General features: G+C 41.8%; 1 protein-coding gene across 2 annotated transcripts in view; it reads left to right on the top strand.

Moving 5' to 3' along the window:
* The first annotated feature begins 2,716 nt into the window (after window positions 1–2,716).
* The window catches only part of LOC108785437 (hematopoietic prostaglandin D synthase-like), a 31,497-nt gene continuing 26,124 nt past the window's right edge, over window positions 2,717–8,089 (top strand). Inside the window, exons 1-2 of one of the 2 annotated variants that reach the window (XM_018554502.1) lie at window positions 2,717–2,778; window positions 7,501–7,506. The gene's annotated coding sequence lies outside the window, so the exon portion shown is untranslated. The remainder of the gene's footprint in view (window positions 2,779–7,500; window positions 7,507–8,089) is intronic. The other variant, XM_018554503.1, reaches the window with a different exon arrangement.

The raw sequence follows: 8,089 nt of genomic DNA, 5'->3' as shown, positions 1-8,089 counted from the left end.
GGCCACTTTCAGAGAGATCAGCGTCCCTGGTTGCTAACCAGGGACACTGATCTCCAAACATCTAACTCTCCCTGGCGCCCCGGGAGTCTCCTGCTCCCGGCCGCCAAGGAGAAAAACCCCGCTGTGTCTTTATTCTGACACGGAGCGAACATGTCAGAATAGAGAGAAAAAAAAAAAATCCCAATTCAAAAGCATTGGGACATTACTATTGGCTATTTCAATTTCAATAGCCAATAGTAAACTAGCATTGTACCCGCCCTCTTTTGCAGTTCCCCATCAGGTCCATCAGCAGAGGGCGGGTACAATGCTAGTTTACTATTGGCTATTGCAAATTGAAATAGCCAATAGTAAACTCCCAATGCTTTTGAATGGGAATTCGTCTTTTTTTTTTTTTTTTTGTTTTTTGACATGCTCGTGTCAGAATAAAGGAAAAAAAAGACACAGCGGGTTTTCCTTCTTGGCGGCCGGGAGCGGGGGGCTCCCAGAGCGCCCGGGGGATTTTTTTTATTTTTATTTTTTTACAGCAGCAGAGCCGCCGGACAATAGGAAACTATTGGGCGGAGCTAGCTGTCACTGCTAGCTCTGCACAATCGTTTTCTATTAACTTTTTTCTACTTTTTTCACTCTTTTTCTGTTCTGCTCGGTGCCTCTGAGGGACCGAGCAGAACAGCCGAGCCAAATGCCGCTCGGCGGCATTCGGCTATTCTCTCACTGCTGTTCGGGATCTTTCAGAATAGCCCGAACAGCAGTGTGAAGCCTGCCGGAGGTTCGGCTCAGCCGATCCAGATGTTGGATCGGCTGAGTCGAACTCCTTCTGCACTTCGGGTCAGCCGAACATGCTGAGCATGTTCGGCTGATCCGAAGCCACACAAAGCAAGCCGATGTACGGCTGATTTCAGCCGATGTACGGCTGAAATCAGCTGTACCAGCCTGAAGTGAATAGCCGAACAGTGTTCGGCTCACTTCACTTCTGATCGGTCATTCACTCGGCTGCCCTCGGCAGCTTTGTGAATAGACCCCATAGTCCACATTTCCAGAGCAGTTGATACAAGAAAATCTGATGATAATCCAGAGGAACATTCAAATGAGAAAGAGGTATTCTTCATGCACTCTATTGAGCCAAGAAATCCTGAACTGTTACCGATCTGAGCAGAAGAAACAAATAAGCATGACATTTTAACTGCAGTGAATAGGCTGCATAACTGCTGTGCATAGAACAAACACATGACTTTCAATCTACAGCTATTTTAAGCAATTGCTCATTGATTCTGAGTTCATAGGGACCTACATAAAACAAAAAGAGCAAAACGGCAGAAAATAGAGCAGCCAACTAAAATGAAGCATGGCATACCTAACCTATAAAAGCACAAGCTAACTATGCATACCTTTAATTTAAGACAATATGCATTATTTCTGGTGTTGACATATTTATTTAAATATTATATTATATATTTATATATTATAATATCTCAGAAAAAACTAATTGAAACGCTCTGGAACACATGCAAACGCATAAAAAATGCATGCAAATGCCCTGGAACGCACTGAAAGCTCATTTTAAACAACAAAAAATATTATTTTTTTTTTGCAAAAACGTTCCTGAAGGTGTCAAAAACGCGTCAAAAAACGCGTCAAAAACACTGCTTAGGGCTTGTTCACGCCAAATGCAGACCAGATCTGCATGAGTTTCTGCACACACAGGGCAGTGTGTTATACCGCGTTTTTTGCCGCGTTCCGGGCCGTGTTTGTTTAAAATGGGCTTTCAGTGCGTTTGTATGCATTTTTTATGCGTTTGCATGCATTCCAGATTGTTCCAGAGCAGGTAAAATAGGGCTTGTTGCAGTTTTGTTACATGCTCTGGAACTGAACGCTGCGGTGTGAACTAGAGCCCAAAATACCATTGGAATACATTGGATGCAGTTTTGATCCGTTCTGTAACTGCTCTGATCTGCACCTGGAACGCGCTTGGTGTGAACAAGGATTAACAGTGGGGCTACACCCACACTACAAGGGTTAACTGCTAAATAGAAAGTTATACTCACCTTGTTCTTAGACAGATCCATCCAGCCTATCTCTCTTCTCTACTGTGGTTTAAGGTCCCATAAATCATCACGTTCTTCACACAGTGTATAGACGTGAGGACGCTGAGGAACATTCCAATGCTGCAGCATAGCAGGAGAGAGGCTTCAGAGACAGGAGAAGCAGCCAGCCGGCTCAACGGTGAAGGTGAGTATAACTTTTATTTTTAGCACCTAGACAAAAACGAGCAGTTAACCCCTGCAGTGGGAGGGTAGCCCCACTGCAAGGGTTAAAAAAGTTTTTTTCTGGAGTTCTTCTTTAAGATCTTTTACCCTTTGTTAGGACAGGCACTCCTAGTTTACAACCGATAAAATCTACCAGCACAGTACAGACAGGGTTAATTATGACAAACACAGCTCCCCTGCCCCTTCATAAACATTGTATAGCAAGAGAAAACTAAGCAGGAGTTTTCAGTTCTTGAGTTTTCAGAAAAGAACATTTCATCAGATAAGCAGCAATTGTTCAATATGTTTTAAAGTCATGCTATGTGAACGGGAAGATGTAACAAATATAAAATAGATGTTATCCCGATTTGGCTGCAAAAGTGGAAATACGTTTAAACCAGTGTACAAGTTATCCACCAGGGAGCAACATTGAGTGATTATAAAAGGATTCCTTTCTGGTTCAGTTTAAAGTGACTTGTGTCTGGAAGCAGATCACACCGCAGCTCATTAGCTCAGAAGACTCTGGACTGCTAAGGTAACACTGAAAACATGCTAGCTGAGCATAAGCTATGAAAGGATAGGAATGTAATTACAGTTTCTTTACACAAATGTATTCCCAGTGTATGAAAGAAACAATTTATGAATTCTATCCGGGGAAAAAATAGCTAGCTGCTTCTGCATTGTTAAGAGGATGGGAGAGCATTATCGGTGCCTGCAAAGCCCTGCTAGGCTAGGCTAAACATAGGAAAGGGTCTGTATTGTTATCTGGCACATTGTGCAAATATCTTCGATGAGATGTTTATGCAGAATAGCCTGAATAAAATACATTTCATTATTATTATGACACCAGTTTGTTATGTTTGATATGTTATATAGAATATTTAAAAGCACAAGAGAGTGTTTGTAATTATAATAGATTTATATGGTGCTAGTGTATGCTGTAGCACTGTATGTTACACTGACAAGGGTGAGTAATACAGCTAAGACATTTCCGGTGGCGAATTAATACAGATATATTGCAAAACCATACAGAACACTAACACGATTGAGGGCAGGTTCACAACATTTTCTGGTCCAGATCTAGTCTGGAAAATGGTGTGAACCTGCCCGCAGTTCCAGTGCATTCCAGACCAGACAAAATAAGACTAGCAGTATTTTACTGGTCTGGAACGGACTGCGCTGGTGTGAACAGAGGGCAGAAACAGCATAGGGAAACACTAGGATGCATTTCGGGTTCTGAAACAATCTGGCCCGGTCTGGAGATGATCTGGATGTGGTGTGAATGGGTCCTGAGGAGGAAAAGAGGCAGCCATGCCTCCATGAGCTTATAATCCTGAGCAGTGGTTCTCAACCTGTGTAACCTCAGGACCCACATTTGTCCTTGGTCATTAAGTCGTGACCCAAGTCGCACTGCAATGGAACGCATGGCATTAGGGTATTGCGCGTTCCGGTGCGAGCGCACGAACTGTGGGTGGGAGGTGCATTTGTGATACCATTCAAATGAATGCACGGTAGGTGCAATTGCATAGTACAGTTTAGCGCACTGTACTAGTTTGAACGGGCCCTCAAAAACACTGACATACATACAGAGACACAATCTCACACACCTACTGACAATCGGCGCTGGGCAGCATATTTTGAGTGGCTGCTTGGCAGGAGAACTGACAGTGCTGCACTAGGGGGAGGCCGAGGAGCCTCTCACCTAGAAAAGTGCAAGGCATGCGGTGACACACTGAGCATGGGGTCGCGACCCACTTTTGGGTCATGACCCCCCAGTTGAGAACCAAGGATCTAGAGATACGAGGGTGGAAAAAAAAGTAAGGAAATTAGGCGGGTATTCTTATTAGAAATCAGTATCCTGTCCAGGCATTCCCGATAACACTAGTAATATAATATTATGATAAAGCTTGTCAGAATTAAATGCCATTATACGAGTCCTCACATTGAACATTAATTGAAAGCTGACACTGTTCATTTTGAGTGAGTGAAAGATATAAGAACATGATAGAAAAGATTCCTGTTTAAAATAAACACAGGTGTGTTACAGTCAGGCAAAACAAAAGAGAACTGTGTAGTCAATGTGCCTATTAAAACGCATTGCCTAATATATGAAAATCAGTAGAGGAGTGTGAGCCTTGCCTACAGCACGTATGACTGTCAGCTATGGCTGAATGGCAGGTGCAATGCAACACAACAGTGATATTCATTAATAAAGATAGACTACTTTCAAACATAACCACACCACATGAAAATATAAAAAGGGCAATATTCCGGTAGTCAACATTAAAAGGTTTCTAAACCCTCTGTTTTTTTAGCATATATCTACTGCCAGCAAGCAGTAGATATATGCAAAAAGTAAAACAAAACAAAAAACGCTTTACAAGTCTGAAAATCTGAAAAAGCATCTTGGGGCGGACGCAATGCGCAGTTCGGATTTTCGGCCGGGAGACGAAGCGAGACACAAGGTAAGTCTATGGACGCGTGCACCCGCATGCAGACACCATGGGATCGGAAGTATCAGCATGGACAGAGGAGTCAGCGCTGGATCGGAGAGCCGCAGCAGCGCTGGAGAGAAGGCTGAAAAGGACAGGAAAGAAGAAGAAGATCGGATTAAGAGACATCATTTAAGTTAAGTGCTGACATTGACATTGGGGGGAGGGGAAAAAGATTTTGACTTTAATGTCACTTTAAATACAGTATTTCGCTTTTTTTATTCAGAGTGACTGCTAACTGCTAAACAAAGCTCACACCTAACTTTATTGCTTTTACATTGGAGACTAACAAAACCCCTATGTGATAGAAAATAAGATGTGACCTCTTTATGGAGACATCAGGGGTCTATCAAAACCACTGATGTCACCTATAGATCCCAAAGAAGCTGATGAAGCACAGATCCAGCTTCATCATCTCCGCCTATAGCAACTGGAGAAATGACAGGCTGAAGGACATATAGTAGAACATTGTGACTTTTATTTGCGTTCAGGGCTGAAAGCTGCACATAGCTAAGAATACTCCTGACACTCGAAACCAACATGGAATCCTCAATGTTGGCTTTATTTTTTATCTAAAAAACATTATTATTATACAGGATTTATATAGCGCCAACAGTTTGTGCAGCGCTCTACAGTATAAGGAAGACATTACAATCACAATACAATTCAAGACAAGATGGTAGGGAGGGCCCTGCCCCTGAGGGCTTACAATCTAAAAGGGAGGGGCAAGTGATGCATGAGGAGGTAGCTGTGTTGGGATGAATTGTTTGAGAATGTGATGGTTCATTGGTTACAAATGTATTTTACCTAACATCTTAACTCAACAGCAACAAGTACTATAGAGTGCTATAGCCTAGCCACTGCCACTGAGCCCTCTCCCCTCTCCCCTACCCCTCCTTTGTAAAAAGGACACAAAATAATTTATCTTTGCATACATGAAAATTGAGGGATTTCTGAGGTGGAAATTCTGGCTCTGCGAAACTCTGTTCAGTCTACTATTGTTGTTACTTAATGTATGACAGGCTTCCCACAATGTATAATTAAAGTGCTAACGTTTGCATATGCACTGTTTATTTTCTAACACTCCTAGCACATTGCGTATACCAACATATTTATTTTCAGCATCCTCAAGTATGAACATGTTATCAAATAAGCCATTGCTATCCTCAAATGATTGAGATACGCCTACCTAGGTCTTTATGCTGCTCTCTTATTATTCATTATGTCTCCAAATAACATAAACCATCCCAGTTCAAGGCAACAGAGATCAACCTAAAAGTATTATTATTATTATACAGGATTTCTATAGCGCCAACAGTTTGCGCAGCACTTTACAATATAAGGAAGACATTACAATCACATGTGTTTCCATCAAAGTACAAAACAGGGCTGACCTTTTAAGAGCAAATGTAGGCTGAAAGGATGTATTCTAAAAGCAAACACAATGATGTCTTATTTCCTGGAAGATAAAGTGAATTTATCTAGAGATGTCATCAAGCACAGTGTGATCATTTCCAGCAACAGTGCCATCCATGCCTCTAACAGCTTTGTATGTTACAGTGTATCTAAACCCTAATACTGTACAAAAATATATTGCAGCTTACCAATCCTTAGATGTGGTGGCTGCATTGAATTTCTTTTTAGTTTTTAGCTTGTGATCCTGTAAAATAACACAGTTCCTGCCCTTGTTTATTTTCATTTCTCCATTGCATCTATGGATGGAGCAATGGTTGTCACACAGGCTGGACTCCAGGCAAAGAGCTAAATGAATATTTGAAATACATGTATTTACCTACCACAGGAACCTCATTTCTTTAGTCCACAGAATCGCAAAGCCCTGCCAGACAGCAGAGCCAGGTTGGTGACCTGGCTTGTCTCTACTGGAGTTAATAAAGCTTGGTCACCTCCCTGCCATCAGGCTGTAATTGGATGATGAAAGAGCAGTACAATACTGATGAGTGATCCCCTGCTCTCTGTCCTTCTATCAGCGTGTTCATCTCAGCACATGTTCATGTAGCACACCAGATTCTAGTGCTGCCTCTCCCTCTGGCAGCAAAAATGCTGCTGTTTCGGGTTAGGGTTACAGAAGGCTGATAAAGCTAGGTGCATTTAAAATGTTAAGCTTGATGTTTTAATGAATTCATAACTACTGTAAGTGTATCTTTATATCTGCCTGAGGTTCTTAAAGTTTACCTGTGCCCATGCTATAGACATTATAGTATTTACATATTCTTAACAAGTTTTAAACCAACACTTACTAGCTGTAGCCGTAGGTATTGTGGGGAAATTCATCCTCCGAGATCACAACAAAAGGCACTGAAAACACAGCTCCTCTCCCCTTAATTTCTCTGGCAGCTGGGTCTTGCTAGCTTGCCAGCTCTGTAATGTAAGCAAGCAGTAGGTGCTGCAAACTGTTAAAAGGACCCATCCACATCATGCGTCTTGGTGAAATGTGGTGCCATTTATTAGCAAGAGCCCCACAATTAACCTACCTATTCAAATGGATAGGCTGCCTTAATGCACACGTGATAAGTGCACTGAACCAGACTGGTGCAAATGGGCCCAAAACCAGACTGAGTCTCTGTTGTGGCCTTGGAAGATGCATTTCTCTACAGTACCTGCAGTTGCAGAGGTCAGTGAAGGCTTGTTTTAAAGCTCTTTCAAAGCCTGTCAAGAATATGTTAATACTTTAAAATTATTTTGATGTGACTTTTTCATTTTGTTATGCTTGTACATCCAGATTTTTGTTATTGGATCAAATATAGCCCTCAGTAGATTAGCTACTAAAGGTAGCACTCAGATGGTAATATCACTGCCTCCCTTTACTTTTTAAGAAACTGACTGGGAGCAAGCATGCAGCTAGGAAAGTCAGTGTAAGTAGGCTTCCCAGCCAGGCAACTATCAATTCAAGCAAAAGCGGCCTAGATATTTGCACATTACAAGGTTTCTTTTTACATGGTGCATTATTTAGTGAGTCACTGGCTTGGAAAAAGCATGCAGGGCTGCTCAGTTTCGACTCTTCAGAAACCAATTGCTGAATTCTTGTTCTATCACAGTGACTAAGCAGGTAGTGAAGCCAGGATGAGGATGACAGATGTGAATCATGCATCTGCAGCTCCTGTATTTTTGTCTTCACAGATTCCCTATAAGAAGGTCCCAATCAGTCACAACACTAGTGAAACATACAGTAAATGATGCAGATCTATCTAAACTGTCTTGGAGAAGATTGCAAGATCAGGCAATGTGTCAGACATGTGAAATTAACCACAGGACTCTGTTACAACAACATCCACTGACACTTTCATTGTTTAAAGGATAACTATATTTTATACAGTTATCCTTTAAGTACCCCCC

This window comes from Nanorana parkeri, unplaced genomic scaffold (genome assembly GCF_000935625.1).
Source record: "Nanorana parkeri isolate BGI_ZX_2015 unplaced genomic scaffold, ASM93562v1 scaffold162, whole genome shotgun sequence".
NCBI lineage: Eukaryota > Metazoa > Chordata > Amphibia > Anura > Dicroglossidae > Nanorana > Nanorana parkeri.
Note: the sequence above shows the minus strand (reverse complement) of the source record. Positions and strands in the feature narration are given on the sequence as shown.